An 11,007-nucleotide genomic window follows, 5' to 3' on the forward strand; every position below is an offset into this window, starting at 1 on the left:
TTAGTTAAGGGGTGCCTGGCTGACTTAGTCAGTAGAGCATGCAACTTTTAATCTTGGGGTTGTTTGAGCCCATGTTGAGGGTAGAGTTTACTTAAATTTAAAAAACAAAAAACTTCTAGTCAAAACAGCTCATATGTGAAAGGATTTCAGCTCCTCATTAATTTAGACCAGATAATATTTTGTGGAAGCAGGTCTTTAGAGTGGGTTCAACAAATGTCATCCACTCACCTTGAAAGTGTGAAAGCTAGAGCATTCCACCTGCTGGTAGTGACTGGAGATCCAAAACTACCCCCATTCTCAAGATTCTTCCACTGTCAAGAGTCAGAGATGGTGTGGGAAAGGGAGGTCAGTGCAGGGAAAGGTACTGGATAGGCAAAGCCAGCTCAAGAAGCCTGTTCAGCGAGCTAATGCCAGTCAGAGCCCAGAAAAACATCTGGGCTTTGTTCCCATCAATAGCAGTTCTTTGGGGTGGACTGCCATTAATCTAGCACAATGAAGAGACACCAGCTAAACTCGGAGGCCTGCAGAGGTGGGCGGCTGCTGGCTGAGGGGCAGGCCAGGAATTCTGTATGCCAGTGCCTTCTGGAAAGGACACAAAGAAATGGGACATATGGCCACAGTAGACTCTATCCAGCAGAAGCTGTGGGATACAGGAAGTGGGAGAGACACCTGTGCTGGTAAGGTGGTTCTTAAAGGCTGAGGCCAGAAAACCTTGGAGGAGCCACTCAGAGTGCTTTGAGCAGAGGTATTTTGCAGTGGCTGTAATGGACAAGGGGATTATTCTGCTGCATACTCGGCCTCCAGGGCTTCACAAGAAAAAAGCCTGTAAGGATACACCTCTAGGAACCTGCTCTCACATCTTCCTAGGTCCAAGCCAACATCTAATGCCCTGAGGCAGGACCATTGTTTCTATCACCCAACTGTAAGCCATGAGCCACTCTTTCCCTTGCAACCTCAGGCCACCCTTTCTAGCAGAGCTAGGACCACCTTTCACAGGGATGTTAGTTACCTTCATGAAGCCTGGACATTTTGTTTTCAATATCTAATGGCTTTCCAGACTTATATAAATTGTTTACAGCTTTTGCCCATTTTCCTGGTGAAGTGCTTGTCTTTTTCATATTGATTTGTAAGAGCTTCTTTATGTTAGCAAAAAGAAATGTCAACTTGTCTTAACTGTTGCAAATCTTCCTTTAGCTTTTCATTTCTAAAAATTTCTGTGGCTTTTTATGACATGCAGAATTTTATATTTTTATGAAGTGATAGCCAAGGTCTTTAGTTTTATGATTCCTTTCTTCACTCTTATGTGACTAGGTAAATATCCACCTGTATTTTTGTAGTTCATCGATGTTTTTATTTTACACATTTAACTCTTCAGACCATCTGGAGTGCATTTTTGTGTGAGGTAGGAAATTTAACATTTTCCCCCAAATAGTGAATCAGTAGTATCAGCCATGAGCTACTGACTTGTTAGCAAGGTGAAGAATTTTATTCCTCAAAATGCTTCTTGAGTTCTTTATTGAAGTGAGAAAACAGCTCTATCTCCAAGGACTTGCCAGATGCTTTTGTCCACAAGAACCAAGGGATGGTCAGGACAATTCTAGATTCTCTGGCCATCCTAGAGAGATCTAGGAGAAGAGGCAAGTGGACACAGAAGTCCTAGTGGCCAGTGAGGTACTACACTGTGATACAGTGTGGAAGAGAGAAGAGAGAAGAGAGAAGAGCTTTTAAAGGAGAGAGTGGGGGAGCAATGAACATGCTGCATCCATCCATGCTGCATGGATGAGAGGAAGGAGGGAGATTTGGTAGCTATTGGGAGTATTGAGCTTTGGGAGGAGAAAATATTTCTAGAGAACTTTGAGAAGTTTTTTAGAGATGAATTTTGTTAAGAAAACATATAGTAAAATTTCCATCATTCTTCAAAGCATATTCATTTGAAAATGTTTTCTTTGAATGGGACTACAAAAACTGGCCCACGCGGGACATATATTTGGGTTACCTTTGGAATGGTGCCTCATTTGCAAATGCATTGTTTATGTATTCTTTTACTTCGGTTGTACTACTAAATTCTTAAATATACTAGAATCTCCTCTGAGATGTATATTCTGCTCCTTCCTTGTACTAGTGCCTACTTGAAATAGTACATGAATTCTCATCATTTTTAACTTTCTGTAGTCCAACTCATGAGGGGGAATCAGTCAATCATGAAGAGACATCCAGATGATAGTAGAATTGAACCCTCAGCAAAATACTGTATGAGAAACACAGCTGGAAATGGTACCTGGTTTGCCAGGTAAGAACAGAGGGGCACTCTTTCTTGCTTTTTATCATGCTGGTCTGAGTAGAAGAATAGATGCTGGTGGTGACAGGAGTGCCTGGCTGCCAGAACCAGTTAGGCTTACAGTAGGCATAACAGATCGGGGTGAGAAGGAGGTTTATAAGAGCAGGGGTCACAATACTGAGTACTGAAGGGCAAAAAACTATGACAACAGGATAGCAATATAGATACAAGATCCCAGGAATATCACCAGGAACTGAAATTTAAGAAATGCAAGGGGGGTGCCTGGGTGGCTCAGTCGGTTGAGCGACTGACTTTGGCTCAGGTCATGATTCCACGGTTTGTGGGTTCAAGCCCCGCGTCAGGCTCCGTGCTGACAGCTCAGAGCCTGGAGCCTGCTTCTGATTCTGTGTCTCCCTCTCTCTCTGCCCCTCCCCCACTCATGCTCTGTCTCTGTCTCAGAAATAAAAATAAAAAAACATTAAAAAAAAAAAGAAATGCAAGGAAAAAGTGTGTCTTTCTGTTACCATCACCATAAGGCTCCAAGAACGTCCCTAAGTATATCGTGGACTTGGAAAACATTCTGAGCCTTCTGTTGATCTGGAGTTACTTTTTATTCCTTTTATTTTAGACTCTTTTCTTTTGCACAGGATTTTACTGGGAAATCTTTAAAAATATTCAGACTTAAAGTCAGAATTTGCAATGAGGTTAAGAGAAAGTATTGCGATAGTAAAAGTAAAAAAATTTTCAATAAAATTCCATCAACCATTCTTTTTGTGCTAATGTATAGCAAATATGTCTTTTTTTCCTGGCCCTATGTTATCTTATTGTATAGACATTCATTGATGTCCTATCATTATGGACAGTAACTTGTTTCTAACTTTTTGCTATTGCAAACAAATCTGGATTGAACAATTTGTTCATAAGATGAATCAAATCAATTAATTGCTTTAAAACCATTATTGGCTATGACCCTGTTGCCCTTTGGAAAACCCATCCTCTTAAATCTGGCACTTGAAGCTCTTTATAATCCAGCCCCAGTTCACCTTAGAGCCTCCTCTCCAGCCAGGCTTTACACCCCCAGTGCCTCCAGACTCAGCTCAGATGTCTCTTCCTTTGTAAAAAGCTCTCCCACCTTTTCCCAGGTCAAGTGTTATTTCCTTTCTCTGAAGAACCACAGATCTTTATTCCCACATCGATAAAAACTGGCATCATAATTATTTTTCAGGATATTTCTCTTGCCCCAGAGTCAGAGTTTAAGGCTAGTAAGTGGATTTACTTTCCTGTTGTATAGCCAGTCTTGTGCACAGGGCCTGACACAGAAAAATAGTTGCTCAGTAAATGCTTGTTGAGAAAATGTATGACTATTTGATGGAGTTTTGTTAAATCACTGAGACTTTTGGCTGAAGTTTAAATTTTCTCTTGGGTTTACCCCTTTTTAAAAGTCAGTAGACTATCATCCAAGAGTAAACAGAAAAAATGAGACTGTAACATCAGTAACAGTCCTCTTATAGCTGCCTAGAGTGTTATAAAACCATCTCAAAGATCCCCTAGTCATGGTTTGGTGGGTTGGGCTAGACAAATGAGAGAGTGTGCTGGAAGGAAAAGAAAAAAAAAGCCCGAAGTTTTTCTATGAGATCAGTCCCAGAACCATGTCTGCAACAGTTTCCCAGACAGAAGAATCCAAAGTCTACTGTAGGATGTACCACAGCATGTATCTAGGTAATATATTTTCTGAGGCCTGTCATCTTAGCAGGAAGTAGGAGTGTGGTGTTAGTTGGGGGACAGCAGCACTTTGGGACATGGAATTAGGAGTGGAAATGTTTTTGAGAAACTGGAAACATGGGGACAGATAGGACCCTGAAATCTAGCAGGGCACCTGACACCAGCCCATGAGGCCAAGTCTTCATGGCAAAAACTTGCTTGTGAGTTTAAGACTCTGCTTTTCAATAATTTAGTTCAGTGGCTTCAGAACTTTGCAGTGATCCACAATAAGAAATACATTTTATGCCGCAAGCCAAAACAAGCATACAGAAATAGGCATAACTAAAACAAAGTTCTCATATTTATTTTCATATATGCAACATAGTCTGACCTATTCTATTCTATTCTATTCTATTCTATTTTAATTTTTAATGCTGGTCATGGCACATTGCATTGATTTCAGGACCTGAAGTGTGAAAATCAGTGCCCAAGGATAACGGAAAAAAGAACAATATCTTAATTTCATGACATTAGGAGTGGTTAGCTGCCGAATGGGAGGTTATTACACAAGGACGACTGTCATGTGTCCCATGACCATTAACCTTAAGTAAGTGATGAAGGCTCAGAATCCTCAGTTGTTAAGAAAACACTGGCCATAACTTGTAAAGTTTTAATTGCGTGTTGGGAAGAGACAAAGAGATTGAGAAGGAGAGAGGAGGCGCACGCTTGGAGAGAAGAAAGACCCTTTCAGAAAGTCCATGTCTTTCACGAGTGGAGTGGCTGATGCAGTAGGAGGAAGACATAAAAGACAGAGCAGAAGGTCAAAAGAGTCTTTCTGAAGAAGAAATTACTCATACTCATCTTTTTGCTAAGCACACAAAATCACAATCTGCTAGTTGAGTTAATCTGGACATCGAAGCTCATTCCTGGTCCAGAGAAAGGAGGAGATTATAGGTAGGAGCTAAGCAGACAGCATGAACTTTTTAATAACAGAAAGTTCACAAATATTTTTTTTCCCACTCCTGGGAAAGTAGAAGGAAATAAATTAGAGGCACATGCCAGGACCTTCAACCTCCCTGCCTCCCACTAACATCTAGAACAACTAAACATCAAGCATCCCTTAGTGGTTTCCTCTTTGTGTGAACATGCATGAGCGATGGGAAAGAGATATACTTGAGGCCAGTACATTTTTAACTCCCTGGGAGGTATTTTTTTTAAACTAAACAAGCCTTCATTTGGACCTTCAAAGGTGAAATAATGAAGCAACTTTCCTTGAGTGCCGTATCTTATTCTATCAGCAACTTTTTGTAGACTTGAACACTACATCAATTAACACCTTTTAACTCAGGATAAACTCCTCCTCTGGGAATAGTTCTATCCTAAAGGAATGCAGATATAGGAAGGGCCAAAGGTGTACTGTAGTTGTGGATTTAGGCATTATCCTCTATTCCAAGCAGCAACAGTAGAGTTTGCTGTGTTTAGAATATCCCACTGCCAAAGGCAAGTGTGCCAAAAACAAAAACAAAAGCAAAAACAAAAAAACAAGAAACAAAACAAAAAAAAACCCATACACAATTTATTTTTTTAATGTTTATCTATTTATTTGGGGGGGAAGGGGCAGAAAGAGAGGGAGAGAGAATCCAGGCAGACTCTACCCTGTCATTGCAGAGCGCGACGCGTGGCTCGAACTCATGAACCATGGGATCATGACCTGAGCCAAAACCAAGAGTTGGACACTTAACCCACTGAGCTACCCAGGGGCCCCTTATTATTATTATTTTTTACATAAAACTTTATTTCTATTTGAAACCCTCATTCTACCACCTGGCAGAAGCATAAAGTGCAAAATTCTTTTCAGCATTTTCCAGTTTCCCGTTTCTCTCTTGGGTTGTACCTTACATTCTGGAGGCCCTATGTTGGATTCCTGGCTGTCAGGGATGACAGCCTGCCATTCCCTGAGGCGCCACAGGCCCACCCGCCTCCAGCTGGGCCGGCCACACGCTCCTGCTCCCTGCTGCACACCCTCAGCTGAACAGCCAGTCCTTAGCAGGTCCGTGTGTCCCACTTTCTCCAACATCCTTTTGGTGTTTCAGGAATATCCACCTCTCCACTGAGGTGGAAATTCTCATAAGGTCCCAGAAAAACATACTTGAAGCTCCAGGATGCGAACTCCAAGTCTGATTTCCTTTCACTTGAAAATATGTGAAATGTAATAAGCAGGGAATATGCTACTTCCTTGGGACCAAGTCAGTGTGGTTGCTTCTGGCCAACAGGCACTTCAGGGTGAGGAAAGTGAGGGTGCTGAGTGTGATCTGCTCTGCCCTCCTGCGTCCCACCGTTCTCTGTACTCTGCCATATCTTCCCTCGGGGCTCTGCCCCTGGCTCCAGCAGCTTCAAGCAGACAGGCACTGGCAATAGATCAAAGGGCAGGAGGAGGGGGAGAGGGAGGTACTGATCTCCCCGGCTCCTTTCTTTCTGAGTCACAGGTGGGCAGACACTGTATTCCTCTCCTGAAAGCGTGTGGTTGTTGTGTGGCCGTCTCCTGCAGACACAGCCACCGTGATGGCTACAGCTCTCTCCAGGCCCCGGTGACCTAAAGATGGCCGTGGGTCTCCAACGTGTCACCACTTTATCCTGCCCACCCACAGCTTTGTAAACAGTTCCTTCACTGAACTCCCTCTAGTCACCCTGCTCGCCTGTTTCTGTTTCATCTGTTTTCTGCTGGAACCTGACAGAATGAGTTCATTTTACAGATATTCAGCAGTGGGAGGACCCTGCTTTCTGTAGTTCTAGAGCAACCCTTCTTGGATCTGGGGTGGGACAGGTGTTGGGTGACACAGAACAGAGAGACTGTTCACACCCCATGGTACTATACCCAACACATCCATCCTGGTGACTGCCATACTTATAACCCCTTCAAAGGGACCACCCTGTCCTCAGCCCCTGATGCAGAGACAGCCCTGGGTGGCCATTTCTTTCCCCATGTGTCTCTGTGCTTTTTTTTTTCTTGTCCCCATCTGTGTCCCTAAAGCTGGCTCAAGACCTCATACCTGGACCAAAGACAGTAAGGTCTTAGGCTCGTGGAAAGCTATGCCATACTCAGCTTGAAAAGTCAAAGCAGACCTATCAATATCTTCCTTCCAAAAACTGAATCCGAAAAAATATAAAGTGACTGGCAGCTGCACCTGAAGTGGAGAGGTGGACAGAGAGTCATTGGGCAAAACAAAGTCCACATGTTAGGGAGGCCAGCCTGGTCCTGCCAACCTGAGCCTCTGAGGAAGGTAGGAGGTGGTGGAGGGGAGTGGGGGGAAGCTGTGTATAGTAGAGGGAGACAGAGTGCAGGTAGGGGGTGTTGGAGGCCACAGAGTGACTCTGCTGAGCAGGGTAAGAGCAGAGCCCTTGAGAAGAGAGTCTTCTGAGCCTTTCAGAATGTTTGTCTAGAAGAAGCAGGGGTGGCCTTCCCGACTGCTCCTCATGAGGCCTGTGTTTACATGGGAACAACGCTGTTCTTACCTGGAACGTTGTGTCTATTTAGAGTGACTTCAGAGGACCTGATAGTGGAGGACCTCAGTGGGCCCAGGTATGGCCCCTGAGACCCCAAATTCCTCATGCTCCTACAGCTCCGGATCTTCTCGGAACAGCTGTCCTGGTTCCCCGGGGACGAGTTTCCTGGGAGATTGCCGAGCAAGGTCATTAAGAGCGTGGCCTCTGGAGCCAGTCTGTCTGGGTTTCTAGCCCAGGTTTGCCACTTAACTATGTGGCCTCTGGGCAAACTGCTAACTTCTCTGTCTCTGTTTTCTCATCTGTAAAATGAGGATAATAATTGTATCCCTCTCATGGAGTCAGTGTCAGGATTAAATAAGTTAATACATACAATAGTGATTAAGACACGATGTTTCCTAAAATTGTTATTAGTATTACTTGCACAACCCCGATTCCCCTCATTCATTAGATGGTAGTGAAGGTGGGGGGCGAGGGGGTTGGGGGAGGGGTGGTCAGTGGTGATCAGCGGCGGGGGGCTGGTTGGCAGCAATGGTGCGGTGGTTAGCACTGGTGAGATGTAGAGGCTTCAACATTAGCCTGCCAGTTCACCATCTGTATTACTAGCTGCATGACTTTGCAATTTACCTCATTTTCCATTTCCCCACCTACAAAATCGGAATAATAATACCACCTTGAAAGGTTGTTGGACGGGCCCAGTGAACAATGTACAGGGAAGGAAATGCATTGCCAGAGAAGGGCCCAACACACAATAAATGTGGAGGAAAACTGAAGTGTTCTTATTGCTCCAGAGAGAGTATGTGAACCTCTCTCCATTAAAGCGGTCTGTCTAAAACAGGACTATTCCACTTACATGGTGCTTTTTAGCCTAAGGTGTATCTTTGCTTTGTGGTAGTTCTAAAAGTGAGCTTACATTAATACTTCCCTTCCAAAATATAGAAAACGTATGTAAGTTATTAGTGATGTCAATGTCTAGATGCCTTCAAAATCTAAAATAATGAAATCTACTTATCAGACCCTAGAGTTGAATACATGCCTTCCTGTCCTATTTATTGAGCACCCATTGGCCTTGACCCAGAATAAAGATGAATAAGATCTTACCCCTGACCGTGAGGAGTTCATAGTTTAGGGAAGGAGATGGGCATGTGAGCACATAGTTCCCGTATGACATGATACTTCCTCTGAAAGAGAAATTCACAAAGGGGCAATGACAGCTCAAAGGAAGGAGTAATTGACTCTGTCTGCAGGTAGGGTTGGGAGCAACCTCTAGGAAACCTTAATATATCACATTTCAATTGGGTCATGAAGGCTGCACAGGAGTTCACCGGAAAGCCAAGGAAGTGAAAGGAACGCATTGCTAGAGAAGGAACAATGTGTCCGCAGACCTGAAGCTGTCTAGGAAGAGGTAGAGAGAGAGGAGGGGAGGGAAAGAGAAGAAGATGGAATGAGGTCAGAGCTAACTCAAGAAGGGCCTCCTAAGAGTGCAAAGGAATTTGGAGCCCATCTGCAGACAGTGGAGAGGAGGTCAGATGTTTTTAAAAACAGTGTGACCACTTTCTTGTTTCACTCTGGCAGTAAATATGGTGGACAAGAGACTAGAGCAGAAGAAGGTAAGAGAAGGAGGCATGGTGTGCAAAAATGACCTGATCCCAGCACACATGAAATGCATATGTGGAAAAGTTTAAAAGCATAGATCTTTTCCATGGGATGTTTGGGAGCCAGTCCAATGTGAAATGTCTCACTGTCTCTCATGAACAAGAATCCACTTTGGGGTGATGGAGTTCAGTGATGCATTCTAAGGAGGAGGAGAGAGAAGGATGGGTGAGGTCCCCATTCCATGGCCTTAATTTGGTCAGGAGCTCTGTTATCACACTGCCATCAGGTGGTGATTAACTCAACCCAAGTTCAAAGACACCCACCACAATCCCAATAAGACAAACCCTTGGACCTTCTTTCTCAGGTGTAGTGGATGCAAATCTTCTCCACTGTTCCCAATAGACATGTTTAAGAGTTTCTGGGTCAGCCGAGGGCTGGGCAGCCATGGAGAAGGGAGGAAAAGCTTTGGGGCCACAGGGAGAGTCATGAGAAGGGCAGCTCTCCTGGGATTCACCAAAGTCAGAAGAAGCAAGGAGAGCACTTTGTTAGAAGGCAGCCTCAACTCTGTTCACTAGAAAACCAGCCAACGTAACTACAGTCAGCATTAAATGATTTTGGCAGGTGAACACAATGAAATCACAGAGGAAAAGGCAAAACCCCAGAGACCTCTGGCCCAGGTGCAGAGTTTAACCAGGTCTTCACCACACGAGGGGTCCCCAGATGCTGCCCAGAGGAACTTGAACATGCCCACTCCTTTCCTTCTTCATTCTTCAAATACACCACAGGAAACATGATACTAATTTTTCAGAGGAAAATTGCACCATACTTTACTGATCAAAATGGTACAAAATTGTGATAAGCTCTGTGTACAGTCAGATTCTAGTAGCTGTTGTTCTCATAGCAATCTAACTGCTAGAGATCAGGGGCCCCTAGGCTTATTTGCGTGTTTGTTTTTTTAGTGCACCTACATACAGGTAATCAATTTAAGACCTACCAGGTCATTTCCAATTCCTGAACTGCAAACAACCATTTCAAATTGGAAACAGCCCACAACCAGCAAAATGGACCCCACATTTAGCTTTGGACCTCTCACCAAAGGCCCCGCCTGGGCACCACACACATACATCTGTGTCCCCATATTACAGCTGCATCAACAGAGGCACGCGGTTAAGGGACAGCCCCAGGATCGCCCAGAAAGTCCCTGTCTGAGCCAAGAATAAGATCTGGGCCTCCTGACTCCTGCTCAATTCCCTTAATGCTCTCTGCCCTTATAAGGTGATTAAATGGTCCTTTTTCTCCTTAAAAGGGGGGGAGTGGTGGGAAGTGGGGAGGGGGAAGAAGAAGGGGGCAAAATTAATTTGAATGCAACTATTTTGCACAAGCCTCAGAACACTGTAGTTCTTTTATTCGTTTGGAAGGAGTGGGTATACAGAACAGCTTTGTTTTTCAATTCATTCACTTCCACAGAAAAAGGCCACCCTTTCTGTTTATACTAAAGGGACTGGATGTCGGAGCCATCGCCATGTGTGTGGTGTAAATAAGAAAGGCCACCGATGGAGATCCGTCCCTTTCAGGATGGGAAAATAAAAGTTAGTGACTTGGGATCCAGGGGAAGTTTCTTCCTTACCAGATGTCAGCTTTTATTTTGTGTTTTCCAGTAGGTAAAAAAGCTGTGGTTTTAAATTCATTCCCTTTAATTTTTAGAGCCCTGGTGACTTCTAAAGCACTTCTACAGACATAAATGCTTTCATGGAAAAGGAAGGCATCCAGAAAATGCGCCCTAGATGAGAGACATCCAGAGAACAAAGTACTCAGGGTTATCATGGGATAATTACATCCCTGCAGCCTTGAGCTCAGAGCTGGGTGTTAGTAATTCCTCAACCAAGATAACCAGGCCCCCAAGGAGCTCGGTTATTACTGCTGTAACATCT

The 11,007-nt window shown here is 44.0% G+C and overlaps 1 non-coding gene across 1 annotated transcript; it reads left to right on the forward strand.

Annotated features, from left to right (window-relative positions):
- The first annotated feature begins 2,558 nt into the window (after positions 1-2,558).
- Positions 2,559-2,643, forward strand: TRNAQ-UUG (transfer RNA glutamine (anticodon UUG)). Its single transcript has one exon. It is a non-coding gene; the product is annotated as a tRNA-Gln (tRNA).
- Positions 2,644-11,007: the final 8,364 nt, after the last annotated feature.

The sequence above is a fragment of the Acinonyx jubatus genome, chromosome D4 (genome assembly GCF_027475565.1).
Source record: "Acinonyx jubatus isolate Ajub_Pintada_27869175 chromosome D4, VMU_Ajub_asm_v1.0, whole genome shotgun sequence".
Lineage (NCBI taxonomy): Eukaryota > Metazoa > Chordata > Mammalia > Carnivora > Felidae > Acinonyx > Acinonyx jubatus.